Genomic DNA, 18,819 nt, shown 5'->3' on the forward strand with positions numbered 1-18,819 from the left:
AAGACAAAAAAAAAAAAAAAAAAGAAGAAGAAAATTCAGAAAAACCAAACAGATAAGCCGTGTTATAGCGAAATGAGAAAAAGAAAACAAAGCAGTAGAGGCAGGAATGTAGAGTGATTTACCTTCGTTTAATCTCGGGAGTGACAGTAGCCAGGAACAGGATGGGGATAAGACCTAATGGGGTTGAGGGTCTCAGCTTGATACGTTCCCTTCTCCCTATGACTCTGGCAAAGGATGCCTTCGTGACACAAGCAGCACTATGAGGAAATCCTCAAGCCCTGAAGAAAACCACAACTGGTTAGAGCCCTAAATCATCTGGATTTCTCTGTCTGGGAGATGGAGCTTTCCGCACAAAAGGATCAACTTAAACCTGGTTGCACAAGACATACCCTGGGTGCTACTTCTCCCACTGATTCTCACCCAACTCGGTATTGAGTAGTAAGCCACCAAAGTGTACTTTTCACACACATTGCTACTTGAAGGGAAACCTCTGGGTGAGGATAAGGAGGGAACTGAGTATAAAAGTATAAAGTGGAGTTCCCATCATAGCTCAGCAGTAATGAACCTGACTACTATCCATGAAGACCCAGGGTTCAATCCCTGGCCCCACTCAGTGGGTTAAGGATCTGGTGTTGCAGGTCGCAGACACAGCTTGGATCCATGTTGCTAGGGTGTAGGCTGGCAGCTGCAGGTCTGATTCGACCCCTAGCCTGGGAGTTTCCATATGCCATGGGTGCAGCCCTAAAAAGCAAAAATCCAGGCCACCTATTGCCCAGAGAGCTTCCTTGTACTTCAAGGGTTGGGCCACTCAGGGTGGAACAGAAAACATGGGTTATCCCACCCTATGAAGGACCTACAGAGAGAGAATTCTCAAAAGACAGCAACCGAGATAGTGGCTGGAGTGGCAGTCAGAGAGTTGAGACTAGAAACTGTGACAGAAGAATAAACTGCTGAACTGGGAATTGGTAACCACATAAGGACTACAAAGTAAAATCATAGCCATGTTCAAATAATTGACAAATTTGGTCATATTCCTAGTGGATGCAGCAGAAGGAGCTAGGGGACAATGGGAGCTAGGGAAGCTGCTTTCTCTTTTTCGAGAAACAACTTGCTAATTACATATCTCATCCTTCCCAAAAAGAACAGAATGCCACCCCACAGTCAACAGCCTCTCAAGAACAGAAAGCCTTAGACTAGAGGCTACATCAGCATCACTGTTACTAGAGATGCTTCATTTCCTCGGCCTCATACTCCCATATGGAAGTACTTCAGTAACAGTCCAGGGCTCGCTCTCTCCACCCCCCATACCTCCCCAAGAAGAGCGGAGGGATGTACCTGACTACAGAATTTGTGAGAAGGAACCAACCCTGCAACTCTGCCCTGACTGGAAAGCAGATGCATCCTGGTTGCTCTCAGCAGCCTGAGGGAGGGCTGCAATAGTGCAAGCTGTGCAGTGACTGAGAGGGACTCTATCTGATTCAGGAGTAAAGTGGCTTTGGTCAGTGACCTTAAGCCATGGTTCCTATTAGCTGTTCCTGATAATATTTTGATCTTCATCTGTCTTCTTCCCAACTGCTTCCAAACTCAGACAAGAAAGGTATTATTATGTTGTCCTCTAAAACTCCAAGAATATCTGTTAGGAATATCTTCCTGGGAAAAATATTGGACCACCTAACTCAAAAGTTGGTCTGTATGTAGGATTATGTAACTTTATGGTTTCTCAGATACTTCTAGGACCTTCTAACCTAATGTCTCATTGACATTTCAAATTTAGTGAATCTAAAATGTATCTTCCCCCCAAAATCAGCTCACTCTCCCAACATTGCAGCACATCAGAAGTGCAACTGCCCTTGCATTCACTGAGATTTAAAAGGTTAAAGTTCCCAAATGGTAGGGAAGTTGAAAACGTTCCTGTCATGATTGCAAATCAATACTGACATTAGTGAACAGTGGATGAAAGCCTGAGATTGCCAATATCTAGTGAGAGTGTGGAGAACAGAGAAAGGGCCAAAGTCAACATCCACAGGTGCCATGAGGAAGCTGGGGGGTGAGGAGAGAGCAAGAAACCTCTCCTGAGGATAAAGAAATAATTTCCAGAGAAAACAACTAGGACATGTCATGCCATCGAAGCCAAAAAGAAAGCATTTCAAAAGAGAAACATAATCAAATGCTATTGAAAGAACAGAGAAGATGAGAAGTGAGCATAAGCTATTGGATTTTTTTTCTTTTTAGGGCCACACCCACAGGAAGTTCCCAGGCTAGGGTTCGAATTGGAGCTGCAGCTGCCGGCCTACACCACAGCCACAGCAAAGCAGGATCTGAGCCGAGTATGCAACCTACTCCACAGCTCACAACAGTGCCGGATCCCCGACCCACTGAGCAAGGCCAGGGAGCTAATCCACATCCTCATGGTTACCAGTCAGATTTGTTTCCACTGTGCTACAACGGAACTCCATGGATTAGATGATTAAGAAATTCCTGGGGATGAGATTAAACTGGTAGTGGTGGGGCTGAAAGGGAAAAAAATCATTTCGCATTCATTCATTCAACCAACATTTATTGAGCATCTAGGAAATAGGAATTCAAAGCATGCTAGACACTGTCCCCCCTCCTCAAGGCCCTTACAGACCAAGAGGAAAACAGAAAATAGACAATTATAACGGACAGTAAGAAGTTCTTCGGGGGCTCTGGGGACACATATCAAGGGTAACTAACCAAGGATAAGGGAGAGGACAGAAGACCAAGAATAGCCTTTCTGGAAAAGATGACATCTGAACTTGTGCTTAAGCAGGCTTGAGCCAGTCAAAAAAGAGAAAGGGATCCTATAAAGAGAGGGGCAGAGTGGCTGAAGAGAGTGACTTGTATTTGGGTGACAGTGATTAAGTAACTCAGTATGGCTAGAGCCAAAGATTCCTGCAGAGAAACAGTGGAGAGTGAAGCTGGTAGGTCGTGAGGGGCTGGAATAGGAAGAGCCCTGTGGGCAATGTTAGAGCCCCTGGGCAGTCAGGAGAGATTTTTCAGCAGGAAAATAACATGAATAAATCTGACTTTAGAAAGATATCTCTGGTAGACAAAAATGAATTGAAGGGTCAAGAATAGATCCTAGATGAGAAAAATCATAATGAAAAAGAATTTTAAAAAGAATGTGTATATATGTACAAAAGAATCACTTTGCTGTACAGCAGAAATTGACACGCCAATGTCAATCAACTATACTTGAATTTTAAAAAAGGAATAGATGGTAGAACATAAAAATGAATGAAATAATACCTTTTGTAGCAGCATGGGTAGACCTAGAGATTATCATACCAGGTGAAGTAAGTCAGACAGAGAAAGATAAATACCACATGATATCGCTTATATGTGGGATCTTTAAAAAATGACACAAATGAACTTACAAAACAGAAACAGATTCATAGATTTAGAAATCCACCTTATGGTTGCCAAAGGGGAAGGGGAGGATAAATGATGAGTTTGAGATTAGCAGATACAAACTACTGTATGCAGAAGAGATAAACAAGGGCCTACTGTATAGCAAAGGGAACTATTCACTATCTTGTAATCAACTACAATGGAAAAGAATCTGAGGAGTTCCCGTCATGGCACAGCGGAAACGAATCCGACAAGAAACCATGAGGTTGCGGGTTCGATCCCTGGCCTCGCTCAGTGGGTTAAGGATCTGGCATTGCCGTGAGCTATGGTGTAGGTCCCACAGACTGACAGCTGTAGCTCCAATTTGACCCCTAGCCTGGGAACCTCCATATGCCTCAAGTGCAGCCCTAAAAAGCAGGAAAAAAAAGAGAGAGAGAGAACATTAACTCAAGAGAGAAGGAGAGTTAAGAAATGTTTTATAGGAAAGGAGTGAGTTGAATACATTTATAGACATGAAGGAATTAATCAATAGAAAGAAAAAAAATGAAGAAGATGGGGCAGGGAAGGAGCAGGGGTAGCAATTCTCTCCTACTTAATTTTACCATGTAGTGCGGTAAAAAGAGAGCAGCCTTCTGAACACAAGACAGGAACTCTTGAGTTAATTGGTAAATTGCCTAGTGCAGATCATAAGCCATCTAAAACAGATGGTAAACTGCTAAAATAAATTAGGCTCCACAGCCATTTCAATGGAACATTGGATGGTATGGAAAGAAAAACACTTGGCAAGGGAGGAAGCATGAGTCAGGAGTAAGTGGTGAGCGGTTTGACTCATGCATTTAAGATCAGTAAAAAAAAAATTTTTTTTTAATTATATGGAAAGAAAAAAAAAAAAAAAACCCTGGCTCTGCTCCTGACTTCATTACTTCTGAGCTCCCCATCCCTCATCACCCAGGCTTGATGATATCTTATCAGCCTCCTCTCTTACCCCGTCACTCCAGGTACTACCTGTTCCAGTGCTTTGGTTTTCACCTGGGTCCTTTTCTTTTCACTCCCACTGATGCTATCCTAGTTCTCATTCTTCGAGAAAGCCCCCTCGGCTCCCACACTTCACCCAGTACCCACAACCCAAGCAGGGCAAGGGAGGGGGAAGGAAGACAGGTGAAGAGGAAAGAGAAGAACTGTCCAAGTCTGCCTTCATGTCACTGCCCACAGGTTTAAAGCCAACTCCCAAGTGGACACTCAAGTCCTCAACAATATGGCCCTGTCCCATTTTTCCAATTTTATGTCTTGCTGCCCCCAACACACATTCTCCATTCCAGCCAAACTGATCTTTTTCAACCATACCGGAAAGGTTTCTCCTATTTTTCTTTCAACAAATATCCCACATAGAGAAGAAAAGCCTTCCCTGAGGGGACCATCTACAGCAGCACATCCCAGACACTCCTCTTTTTTTAATTGAGACATAATTGACATGTAATATTATATTGCTTCCAGGTATAAAATGTAGCGACTCAATTTTCGCATGTATTACAAAATGATCACCACAATAAGTCTGGTTAACGTTCATCGCCTGATGTAGTTACAGTATTTTATTTTTTTGGTGATGAGAACTTATCTAATCTTAGCAACTTTCAAATATATAATATAGTATTATTAACTATAGTCACCATATTGTATATTACAGGACTTATTTAGTTTATAACTGGAAACTTGTAACTTTTGACCACCTTCACCTTCACCGATTTTTGCCTATTCCATCAATCTGTTTTATGCATCTATGAATTCGGTTGTTGTAGTAGTTGTTTACATTTTAGACATAAGTGCAATCATACAGTATTTGTCTCTTTCTCTGTCTGACATAGTTCACTTAGCATAATGTCTCCAAGTTCCATCTCTGTTGTTACAAATGCCAAGATTTCCTTCTTTTATGGCTAAATAAGATTCCGTTATATATATCATATTTTCTTTTATCCATTCATCTGTTGATGGACACTTAGATTGTTTTCCATGTCTTGGCAAATTATAAATAATGCTCCATGATCATGGGGGGCATGTAGGTATCTTTTCGAGTTAGTGTTTTTGTTTCCTTCAGACAAATACCCAGAAGTGGAATTGCTGAATCATCTGACAGTTCTATTCTTACTTTTTTTGAGGAACTTCCATAATGTTTTTCAAGGTGGCTGCACCAAATTTATAGTCCTACCAAGAGTTCTTTTTTTTTTTTTTTTGCCACATCCTCTCTAATACTTGTTATTTCTTGGGTTTTTGATAATAGTCATTCTAACAGGTGTGACGTGATATCTCACTGTGGTTTTGATTTCCATTTCACTGATGATTAGTGATGTTGAGAATTTTTTCACATGTCTGTTGGCCATCTGTATGTCTTCTCCACAGAAATATCTGGTCAGAGCCTCTGCCCATTTTTAATCAGATTATTCAGGGTTTTTTTTAGTTGCTTGAGTTCTTTATATATTTTCAATATTAACCTCTTAGTAGATATATGATTTGTAAATATCTTCTCCCATTCGGTAGGTTGCCTTTTCATTTTGTTGATTGTTTCCTTTACTGTGCAGAAACTTTTTAGTTTGCTGTTGTCCCACTTTTTTTTTTATTTTTGCTTTTGTTAACTTTGCTTTGGGTGTTCCTTTTAGTGAAGGTGTACATTCTTTACTCTGATATCGTTTCTTCATAGCATTTAATTCTGTATGACATGTGCTTCTGTATTTGTTCCTTTGTTTACCACGTGATTCTTCACACTAAAATATAAGCCCCTTGAAAGGATTTGTCTAATCCACTGGTATTTCCCTAATACCAAAAACAGAGCCTTGTACATTGTAGGCATCCAATGTAGTAGTTAAATCCATAAAATCAAATCTTGATTGAGCATCTGCTGTGCCAATCTCTTAGGTACTGAGGATACAGAAATGTAAAAAAAAATGAATAAATAGAAACCTCAATTAAATAGAGTCAGGAGACCAGAAAGGGGAACTCTTACACCCTGCGAGGACAACAAGGCCCAACAGGAAGAAGGACTCGTCCTCTTTCCATGGCAAGGACTCCACCAATGAGAAGCCATGAGCTCTTTACTTTCTTAACCCTCCCCACGTCCTTTCTTCCCTGTCAAAGTGCTCTCCTTCCTTTGCCCTGTAGGGGGATTTGCATGCAGCTGGCCAGGGTTAGACCTCCACTTGCAGTTCTCTGCTGATCCTGTACAAACCTATCTTTGCTGGAGAATTGTCTGACAGCATATTTGCTTCAGGTCAACAGAAGTAATCAAAACAGATGTAATCCCAGAACCCCAAAGCATTTAATTTAGTGGGAGAGGGAAAAAAAAAAAACAAGAACACTATTAAAAATTAATAGCCATTTGCAGTGAGAAGTGCTATGAAGGAAAAGAACAGGCAAAGATTGATTTTAGACTGGGCAATCAGGATAGGTCTTTCCAGTGGAGGACATTTAAGCTGAGAAGTAAAGAAGGTCCTAGTCAAGCTAAGAGCGGGTGGAGAAGCGTTTCCCATGGAATATGAGCATGGGCACAGCCCTTTGGAGGATTTTCTGCATTCACCCCTGGACATGTTCCTCTCCTGGGATGTTTGTTTTCATCCAAGAGTCTTAGATGTTTGAAGCCAGAAGTGATCCTAAAGGTCATGTAGACAGCTCTTATTTTACAGAAGAAATTACAAGTACTCTTTGCTAGGGATTTTCAAAGTCTTTTTTTTAATTTAATTTTAGTGGAATATAGCTGACTTAAAATTGTTGTTGTTAGCTTCAGGTATACAGCAAAGTGAATCAGCCACACATATAAATATATCCATTCTGTTTTCCCATATAGGTTATTACAAACTATTGAGTAGATTTTCCTGTGCTATACAGTATGTTCTCATTAATCACTTATTTTATGTAGTAGTGGGTATATTATTCCCACCCTCCCATTTTTTCCTTCCCTGCAATGGTTTCACCTATGGTAACCATAAGATTGATTTTGAAATCTGTGAGTTTGTTTCTGCTTTATAAATAAGGTCTTTTGTATCATTTTTATTAGATTCCACATATAAGTGATATCACATGGTATTTGTCTTTCTTTCTTAGTTCACTTTGTACAATAATCTCTCGGTCCATCCGTGTTGCTGCAAATAGCATTATTTCATTCTTTTTATGACAGAAGAATATTCCATTGTATATATGTACCCACCTTCTTCATCCATGCGTCTGATGATGGACATTTAGGTTGCTTCCATGTCTTGGCTATTTTAAGTAGTGCTGCAATGAACTTGGGGTGCACGAATCTTTTTGAATTATGGTTTTCTCCAGATATATGCCCAAGAGTGGGATTGCTGGATCATATGGTAGTTCTATATGCAGTTTTTGAAAAAACCTCCATCCTGTTCAAAATCTTTAAATTGAGGGTAACAGAAGTAGGATGCCCTGTGGGAGGTCAGCCAGCTGACAGAGCCAGGAGTGCTGCGTTTAGATTCCAGTCTTCCCTGCTAGCTCTTCAGTGGCTTCTCTGCCATTCAGCCATCTAAATTCAATATATTGATAATAGTAACTTCTCCTGAGAAATAACTATATGCTGGGCACTTAGTATGTATTAGCTCATTTAATCCTCACAAAAGCAAGTGCAGGAGATATTATTATTATCCCCTCATTACAAGTGAGACAACTAAGAAACAAAAGACTAGGCAAGATGCCCACAGTCATGTAGCTAGTGATGGAATCAGCCACCCACATTCCAGAGGACACTCTCACTTTCCATGTAGCTGCCTCTCTCTGTGATGTCAGTTTTTATCTTATGAATGATGTGTCATTTTGTAAGAGTGGTTCCTGATCAAATTAGTGTAGCATCTTCAATGATTTAAAAGTCATAAAAACGTTACATTAAAATCATTCATAAACTTCTTAACTTAGCATTACTGAGTAGGGCTGAAGTGATGAAAGCCAGCTTTATGGACGAACAATTTTCTTCCAAAAATAAACTGATCCTAAAGCAGTTTTTAGATGTTTGGCTTCCTCTGCTTTTTCACCGCCACCACAAATTGAGCCAACACACACATAGTTCTTTGATGGAGCAATGTGGTTTGGGAAGTCTCCCTTATCTGAAGTTCACACAGTACGCGCCTAAGAAACCTGGAATCACACTTTGCTTTGATGAATTAAGGTCAGACTGACCTCTGAGGTTATCAAAACATGGACTCAAAAAATCATTGCAAATACTCTTTTGTTTTACAATTCCAAGTAATTTAATCTAAGAGGCCTGAACCATCTGGTTCTTCTTCTGCAACATGGTACACATTTTAATGGTTTTCCAGGGTGGGTTTTTTTTTTTCCCCCAAGTGAGAAAATGAGTCATCAGCACTATAAAATCTGAAGGCGACTTTATAAGTCTTTGCAAGTCCACACACTAGTATCTTTTACAAACAAACAAAAAGTTAGTTGTTTAAAATGAAAGACATCCCTAAGATACTACTTACATTATTAAAGTAACCCAGCACTTTTTCATTTTAAGACAACTGCATTACTTAACTAGATTATTTAGATTTTCCAAATTCATCAACGTAAGAGTTTTCTCTGTATTGCTTGCCAAGCTACACACAAATTAAAAGCTTGTGTTTTCGTGGAAAACGAACCCTCCCAGCAGCTCTGAGTTTGACTGATAGTGTATGAGGTCTACCATCTGCTAACAAAGCAACCTTTCCAAATGGATAAATGATGCTAAGAAAAATGATAGTAAAACAGAACCTGACTTGTTTTCAAGAGTTGATGTCACTGAACCTAAAAAGTAAACCTACAGTTTTCTATGTTAATTTCAATTATCTCTTTCCAGATTGCTCTTTTCAATTATTCCCTCAAAACATTAGGTAGTCTAAATGTATAAATTTCATTTTATTTAAAAAAAATAAACACTTTCAAAAACTTTAGATCAGATCCATTCTCATTCTTATGTTTTCACACCTTTGTTTCTCAAGTCCCTGAGAATTCAGTGACCAAGTTAAATGCTATTTTAAAACTATGATTTAAAAAATTAATTCTGCAAATCCATCATATTAATAAGCTTAACAAACCCAACTGTTGAAGACATGGCTGGTATTATCATTAATTTCCAGTTTTATAGTGTTACATAAATTCATTCTTTTATTACCTATGCATTTTAATGGATGCCTTGACAATTTATTTGATTGGGAAAAACTGAGACTATCTCCAAAAATAATGTTGTGCTTTAGTGTCATGCCAAGATTTAGTGATTTTTAAAAGTTACTCTTGTATTTTTAAGGGTAGTACAACTAAACAGATGTATAATGTTTCTTAATTATTGGTTTTTGCTTCATGATTATTTTATTCATATGGATATGTAGATTATATATAATTATTTTACACATGTAATTAATATATATATTGTATAGACATACAATACATATATTTACATATTCCATTTCTTTAGAATTCTCCAATAGGAAAAATCAGAATAATCTAGAGCCTGTAATTTTAGCCAGGCAATCAGGAAAACCAGATTCTTGTTTCAGTTGCATAGTCATCTGACTTTGCAGATGTTATTTAATTTCTCAGATCCTCAGCTGTCCTCCCAGAAAAAGGTAAAATGCATAGCACAAAAATATCTTCATTCTTTTTTTTTAGATCATGCTATGGTTTGAATTCCCTGACAAACGCTATAAATCTGATCCCAAAAGGGCTCAGGACCACTCCACACAGAGGTCAGAGTGGGAATCGGGGTGGAAAGAGGAAAAGGGAGCCTGATCATTACCCTTGACATGGTATCAGAAAGTGATATTTACAATGCAAAAGCTGATAATGATTTTCATTGGGCTGAGCAACACCCCCAGTAATTCTACATATGTCCCATATCCTGACATAAGACTTTTCCAGAGTGAATCTAAACATCCATTAATTCAACATAAACTCATTTCTGTAAGTTTGAAGTTTGGTTGGAGAAATGAACATGGAGAAGTTTTAAAAAACAAGAGCCAAGAGAGTTGAAATGTCCTGAGGTCATATTATTCACGAGTAGCTGAGACAAGACATGAACCCATTTCTCCTGAGCTGTGTGCCTGGACTTTTAATCACTATATATATATATATATATATTATTAAACCAAAACACTTCTTATGAGAAAACATGCAAGCTCATAACTCATTGTAAGGTTGAAATTTCCATGTACAAGTCTCTGTTAGGCCCTGAATCACATTATGAAATGGTTTGCTGGTTCTGGGTTCTGTGGTCCTTTATTAGTTGGCATTTTTTAGTTTCTCTGCATTGGAAGACAGAAGAGGTTAAACCAGAGTTCTTTTGCAGCAACTGTGTATTAACTTCTTAAATAACTTGTTGCTTCTTCTTTGTTGTACTTGTTTTGCTTTTCACTGAAACCAACACATCTTTTTCTGGCAAGGAAGAATGCCCTTTTAAATACTGACTGATGACCAACAGTTCAAATCCACCTTCAGTGGAGGCTGACTGCCTGATTATCTCACCCAAGCCCTATCCACCCCCCGACCCCTGTCCATAGCAATCTTGCTGTTGGACAAGGCCTAGTGGTAAAGTTCTACCCTAATGCACATCACTAACAGTCTTGGCTGCAGGGTCTTGGGGGAACTTTGGCTTTCTTAATAAACAAGGAATTTGCCTTCTCCCACTGTGGTTTTCTCCCTTCTGGCCTGGTATGTGAATATGAGGCTGGAAGAGGAACAGCTATATTGCAACCATGAGACAGTAAGCAAGAGGATGCTGAGGATGGTGGGGTAGAAGGATAGAAAAATTCCATCTCTATTGGCAGGACCCTAGCTTGCCTTCCTCTGGACTTTGTGTTATAGTTTAAAAAAATAAATAAAGTCTTATTTCTTTAAGACCCACGATCAGTCAAATTTTTTATGTTGGTGGGTGAAGGCAGTATTAGAGAACTACTAGACCTGGAATGTTGTGAATAAAATAGCTACTTTGGGGAACACTAACGATTTGCAGCCAGTCAGCTTCTGAGACGGAGGACTTAAATATTTTTCTGCTCTCCTTAAATCACCTATATGGAATCCCATAAAAAGAAAGGTGCTGTATTCTTGAAAAAATGTAAGGCCTAAAGATCTTTCAGAACCTCATCCCTTTCCTCTTCTGTTTCAGTCAGCACTAGGATTTTTTTTTTAATTATTATAAGTTTACCTTTTATGTCTATTTATCAGTAATTGTTTAGGGATTTGACTGTCACAAGCCAAAGAAATAGCCTGAGGAAAACTTAGATGTTTTTATTCTAGATCTGTACCGTGTTTGTTAACTTTGAATTGGAGTAGCCTAGGATAATTTCTTTTTTTTTTCTTTTTTTTTTTTTTTCTTTTTAGGGCCACCCCTTCAGCATATGGAAGTTTCCAGGCTAGGGGTCAAATCAGAGCTGCAGCTGCTGGCCTATGCCACAGCCACAGCAACACCACCACAGCAACACCAGATATGAATCATGTCTGTGATGTACACCACAGCTCATGGCAATGCCAGATCCTTAACCCACTGAGAGAGGCCAGGGTTTGAACCCCCATCCTCATGGATACTTGTCGTGTTCTTAATTTGCTGCGCCACAACAGGAACTCCCAAGGATAATTTCTGAAATGACATATTCATTCACTTGATAGATATTTTAAAATATTTTGTAGGTTTGTAAATTAGGGGATATAGTAGGAATAAGACATACTCTTAGATAGCCAGAAATGATTTAGTATGTGGATACCATTGAGGTCCTTGACAAGTGACAAAACTTTGTTGAGAAACTGTCTTATTAACTATACAGCTTTCTGTCAACCACTCTTCATTGACATGAAACTGATGGTAATAATATCCTGAAAATGGCTTGCATCGCTATCTGTGGTAGAAATTAATAGCATCTGATATAAATACTCTACATTATGTAGGCAAAATGCCCTTAGAACAGAAAAGGAAGCAAAGGTGAGCATGGATGGCACATTTGAAAAGAAGGTACAGGCGATCAGGAAAACAGGATTGAGGAAGGGGTCAGGGAGTAAGTTGAAGGAGTTCCTAGCTGACGGCATGTATTTTCTCAGTGAAGAAGGATGGAAAGTGAAACTGAAGGGCGTGACACTGGGGGTCTCATATGAAAAGTTGAAGAAGGGTGGTAATGGACTGCTCAGAGTGCAAAATATCATAGATTTGGTGGCTTAAACAGCAAAAGTGTATTTTTCATTGTTCTGGAAGGTGGGAAGTCCAAGATCAAGGTTCTGGCCATCTGGTTCTTGGTAAGAGCTCTCTTCCTGGCTTTTAGATGACTGCCTTCTGGCTGGGTGTTCACCTGGCAGAGAGCTCTCGTGTCTCCGCCTCTTAAATAGGCAACTGCCCTGTTGGATTAAGACACCACCCTTATGACCTCATTTAACCCTAATCATTTTTTCACAGGCCCTGTCTCCAAATACAGTCACATTAGACATTAGGGCTTCAACCTAGGAATGGGGAGGGGAGGACACAAACATTTAGTCCCTAAGCAAGAACCTAAACAATCTCTGTAAGAAATGGAAGGAGGAGACCCACAGAAGGATAGACAGGTGTTGCTTGGAGCCACTGAAGTTAAATGCCACTCGGGTTCAGAAAACCATCAACAGTCTTCCACTCCCAGCCATGATAAGGTAATGGCACCAGACCATCCTTCCCGTCACATACAACTAGAGCAATGGACAAAATACATGAAGCAATAGCTTTTAGATTCTGGACAAGAGTCATCATAACATTGTGATCTCTGAAAAAGGGAAATAAATGTGATGACACTCATGATAGCCCAGACTTTACGCCTGAAGGCATTTATTAGCTGCGGATGAGAGAAAGAGTGCTAGGCAGTCTCATTAGGCCAAGGAGATAGATAATGGGGCTCAAGGATGTTGAGGGTGGTGGCATTTATTGGCAGAGTACTGGGATAGTAGGGGTTATACAGAAAAAAGAGCTTGAGGAGTCTGCATGGAACTCCTTGCATCTTTGACTGCATTCTAAGCAGTGTGTGTGTGCACAAGTGACACTCCATGAGCCTGACTGAAAAATGACTCCCAGGGACAAAACACCTACCAGGAATCTGTAAGCAGAATAACCACAACAGTTCACACAGGACTGGGAAATTTACAGGTTGGGACAAACCAGAGTAGAGACATGTCGTAACACATGGGGTATTCAGCAGGGACCCAGAAAGGTCATGGATAAGACTCAGTTATTCTAGTCTTTTCTTAGCAGAGCTGAGAAAAGATGAAGCTTATTTTCAAGTAAATTAACCAAGCAGAAAAACCAATTTCAACAAAATTCATACAAAATTCACATTCCTCAAAGACAGCAACATAAGGCACTCAACAATGTAACTTACTAAACATCCATCATATAATAAAAAAATTACTATATCTGTAAAGCAGGATTATCTGACACAGCACTTAATCAAGAGAAAAATTTAGAATGTAAACACACAGACAAATTACAGAGACAATAGAACTGATAAATTAGTTCTTTAAAACAGCTTTTATAAAAATGCTCAAGGATTTAAAAGAAAAATGAAAGAGAAGTGGAAAGTTTTTAAATGAACCAAATAAAACTTCTAGAGATGACTGTAACATTTACAGTGAAAAAATTTACTGGGATGACTTCATAGCAGATTAGACACTGCTTTTTTCCCCTAAACAAATACAGTTTAATTATTTTGGATGGAGGCAGTCAACAATAAAAACAAGAAATCTCTACTATAAAACTAGCAAACTGCCACTAATGACCTGCGATTTTTTTTTTTTTTTTTTTTTGCTGTATGTTATGAGAAAGCTATCATTTATTGTGCCCTTTCTCTCTGTGTCTCTTTATGAGATGTTTCTAAACTCAAGATTGACTATAGGCATTTTTCCCCTTTCAAGGTAGTTGAAGAAAAAGGAGGTTAACAAAAGCTAGTAAGAATTTCAAAACATGCGAAGTTTATCCTATTTCCAAAATTCAGCAGTATGTTACAGGCCATCTATTACACAAACTTGTTGACTTTTTTTTTTTTTTGGCTGTTTTGGTGAATAATACTCTCTTTACGTGATTTATATAGAAGCTAGTGGCTTTTTAAAGACAACTGCACATTTACTGTTCTGAACTTGAAGATATATCAATAAACACTATTCAAAATGAAGCACAGAAAGAAAAAAAAGGCTTAAAAAAATGAACAGGAATTCAGTGACTCATGGGAAAATATTAAGTTGTTTAATATATGTGTGATTGTAGTCCCAGAAAGAAGGAGCCAGAAAAATATTTGAGTAAATAATGGCAGAAAATGTTCCAAATTTGCCAAAAAAAAAAAAAAAAAAAAAAAAAGTATATCTGAGAGTTCAGTGAATCCCAAGAAGGAAAAACACAGAGAAAACTACAAGTCGTCTCGAAGTCAAATTGCTGAAGATTCAGTAATACTTAAAAGCAGCAAGAAAGAAAAAGACACAGGCATGCAAAGGAAGAAAAAACAATATTCCATTGATTTCTCATTTAAAATAATTCAATCCAGAAGACAATAGAATGATATCTTTAAAATGGAATCGATGACATTTTTTAAAAAGCTGTCAGCCTAGAAGTCTATATCTAGTGAAAATATCATTCAGAAATAGAGTAAAAATAAAGACTTTGGGGGAGTTGAGAAAATTAAGCACCAAGAGACCTGTGCTTCAAGAAATGTTAAAGGAGATTCTTCATGCTAAATAATTTCAGGTGAAACCTCAAATCTAAACAAAAAGAAGAATACCAGAATCAACCAATTTGTGGAAAATATAAAATACTTTTTCTCAATTTTTAATTACTTAAAAGATAATGAATCCCTTCCACCACCCTTTCTTTCACTGACTTCTTTCAATCTAATTCAGTCCTAAAGCCAATAGATTGGTCCGAGCAAAGCAGGCATCCACGCCAGGGTGAGGGGGGCAGAAGGGAGCTCCCGTTGGCCCAAAGCAGGGCCTCAGAACCAGGGTGCATAAAGGATGGTATCCACTCAGTGGAGCAGCCTTCCTTGCACAGGATTTTGGAGCCTGAGACAGGTGAGGAGGGTGTCCCCAAGGAGAAATGGCCCACAGTAGAATGTTGGAGCCCCAAGGGAAAAAGGAAGACGAATGAAGAAAGATGGCTCAATGGGGGAGGGGGGGTTGAAGGTCAATGAAGATGGACATCTGTCCAGCTCAAACAGAGACCAAGCAGACTGGGAAAGGCATTTGTTCATATGGAAGGACAATATAGGATGTTGGAGCCTGCAAGGAATGAGGAGGAAGTCCCTTTGGAGGGGCAGCCAGTGTGGCATGTCAGAACCTGAGCAAGATGAGGATGGCGAACCAAGGAAGTGAAACCCTGTATAAGATATCAGGGGCCAAGTGGGATGTGGAAAGTAGTTATACTGGGGGAAGGGGTGACAGGCATCTCCAAAGTGGGGCAGCCTATGCCCAGAGTGCCAGAGCCTGAGTAGGGTAAGGAGGGCATCTACAGAGGAAGGCACTCAGCACAGGGCATGTGAGCCCAATCAAAGCTAGAAAGGCAATTGCACAGGGTAAAAGACAAGTGGCAGAGGCTGTCAGAGCCCAGGCAGCATGGAAGGCCTCAGCATGGCAAGGAATACCAAAGCCTGAGCAGAACCAAGAAGGTACCTTCACAGGGATGGGACAGTGGCAGCAATGTGTGTGAATGCTTACACATGGGGGAGTGATCAAGTAAGTAAATATATGAAGAATAATGAGAGCTGGGATTCTCACTGTTGGAGAAGGACATTGGAAAAGGAGAAAAGGATATGGGAAAGGGGAAAACTAGAAAGAGCCTTGTGGTACTAAATTGGCACTGGAAGTGTCCACATGGCTGTTGAGGTTTTCTGTATATAGATACGTAGATATGGGGGAATGTCTGTATCTGTCTTACAGTCCCTAGTTCTACCTGCTGGGAAGGCATGAGAGAAGTGACACTCCAATGGCCATAGGCTGTTCAACGCTTGGTTTCTATGCATAATTTTCTATTAAAAAGGATTCAGAGAATCCTAGAGAAATGACCTATCCAGGTGGACCAGGAAAAGCACAAGATGAGCCTGGGACGTCATGCTGTGGTATAAAGTGAGGAAATGCTCAAAGGAAGGTAGTTATGCATCCAAGGGCCACCGAAGGCAACTTGAAAGGACTCCCACTGTCTGAATCAGGAAAAATTTGAGTACCAAAATAAATGGTAGTAGTAATGGATTATAACCCATTGAATAAAATAGAAAACCATGAGTCCACACAGACATAAATAAACTAGAAGTTCCCATAGTGGCGCAGTGGAAATGAATTTGGCTAGGATCCATGAGGTGGCGAGTTTGCTCCCTGGCCTTGCTCAGTGGGTTAAGGATCTGGCATTGCCATGAGCTGTGGTGTAGGTCGCAGACACAGCTCAGATCCCATGTTGCTGTGGCTCTGGCATGGGCCTGCAGCTACAGCTCCAATTGGACCCCCAGCCTGGGAACCTCCAAATGCCATGGGTGTGGCCCTAAAGAGACAAGACAAAAAAAAAAAAGAAAGAAAAGAAACAAACAAACTAAAAGTTTGATGAGGAATAGGAATGTTTATGTAACTGTTAAGTTACCTACCCACGAAATGCATATCTATTGCAAAGGGGGCTACTGAATAGTGGAGAAGCCCAGCAGACACCACCTTCATCAATCCATCACAGCCAACATCACTAATCACAGGCAAATCCAAATCCTGAGCCACTGATAGGATGCCATGAGAAGAGCACAGTGTGATGTCAGTGTTATTTCTAACAAAAAGGCAGGACCCGAATCTATTCTTGAGGAAACATAAGACAAGCTCAAATTAAGAGGTCTTCTGCAGTAAAACTGGCCTGATCTTCAAGTTAAGGGAAAGAAAATTATAGAAAGGCCGACTGAAGGAGACGAGGGAGCCATGATAATCAATTGTTCTGGGTGATTCTGGACTGCACCCTTTTGCATTACTGGGACAACTGGGGACACCCAAATTAGGTCTGAGCATTAGGGATTGATGGATAACTATACAAGGATGCCCTAGTTTATAGTAAATACACTGATTGTATTTAGGGGTAATAAGGCAGTATGTCAACAACTTACTTTTAAATAGTTCAGGAAAAGAAGCTTTTATATTGTACTTGCAACTTTTCTGCTTGAGAGTGTTAAAAATTAAAACCATGTGCCGGATAAAATATAATTGACTGTCTAAAGCAAAAATGATAAGTCCAGGTATAGAGTTTTTAAATACATGGAAGTAATCTGCATGGCAATAGTAGCCTGAAGCACAAGAGAGGAAAAATGAAAGCATGCTCTTGTTAGGCTGTTCCATTATTTATGAAGTGGTAAGAAATTAAGGCATAATCTGTAATAAACTGAAAATGCAGCCACTTACAATGTAAACAAAGAAACATTAGCAGTCAACACACAGGAGTTCAAGGACAAAAAAGCAGCTGCATAAGTGTAGGAAGGAGTGTGTTATGGGTTAGAAAAACAGCTAAGAATGACAGTAATAGGACACAAGAAGAAATAATTAGGGCAATAGTAATAGACTTTGTTCCATAAATCTTTAAGATTTCTCTCTGCAAAAGATTTCATGAGCAAAATTGAAAGCAAATATCAAGTATGGAGGGGAGACCTCAAGTACATTCCAGGCAAAGAGTTAATACTACCAGCATATAAAGAGCTCTTACAAACTGTAAGAAGATTATTTACATTTAAAGACAAGCAAGAGGAGTTCCCTTTGTGGCTCAGTGGAAACAAATCTCACTAGTATCCATGAGGACGTGGGTTCAATCCCTGGCCTCACTCAGTGGGTTAAGGATCTAGCATTTCTGTGAGCTGTGGTGTAGGCCAGCAGCTACAGCTCCAATTCGACCCCTAGCCTGGGAAGCTCCATATGCCATGGATGTGGCCCTAAAAATATAAAAAATAAAAAAATTTAAAAAAATAAAAACAAGAAGATACAAACAGGTAATTCATAAAGAAGAAACAGTGGACAAAAATACCCTCAATCTAACTACATGCTATACATAAAATGCATGATTAGATATCAGTATAGAGATAGATACCTTGTTCCCCAAGTAACTTGAGCTTAATTCTCTATATGTAGATGGATAGATTTAATGTATGGGATTTTATAATGTAAAGCTGCCATGAACCAGAATAAGGTAATGCTTTACCATTTATCAGATAGTTCCACAAAGTAGAAATTACTTATCTGTCAAAATAGCACAGAATATAACCAGTAGTTGGAACTATGGAACATATATTTCAGAGGTCAATTCAGTGAGATGCAAGATATAGAGACATGATTCTTATTTTTATGAATTTACAATCTAAGGGAAAAAGATGATATGCCTAAATATTTAACTAATTGAAAGCTAAAATATGACCAAGCCCTTATTACCTTCCAGAATGTAGGTATAAAGTTAAGATTAAAGGATTGGGGATTGGCGATAAAAAGGTA

General features: G+C 39.3%; 1 protein-coding gene across 1 annotated transcript in view; it reads right to left on the bottom strand.

Moving 5' to 3' along the window:
* Positions 1–18,819, bottom strand: part of FBXL13 (F-box and leucine rich repeat protein 13) — a 202,393-nt gene that overhangs the window by 150,255 nt on the left and 33,319 nt on the right. The gene's annotated exons all lie outside the window — the stretch shown is intronic.

The sequence above is a fragment of the Sus scrofa genome, chromosome 9, assembly GCF_000003025.6.
Source record: "Sus scrofa isolate TJ Tabasco breed Duroc chromosome 9, Sscrofa11.1, whole genome shotgun sequence".
Lineage (NCBI taxonomy): Eukaryota > Metazoa > Chordata > Mammalia > Artiodactyla > Suidae > Sus > Sus scrofa.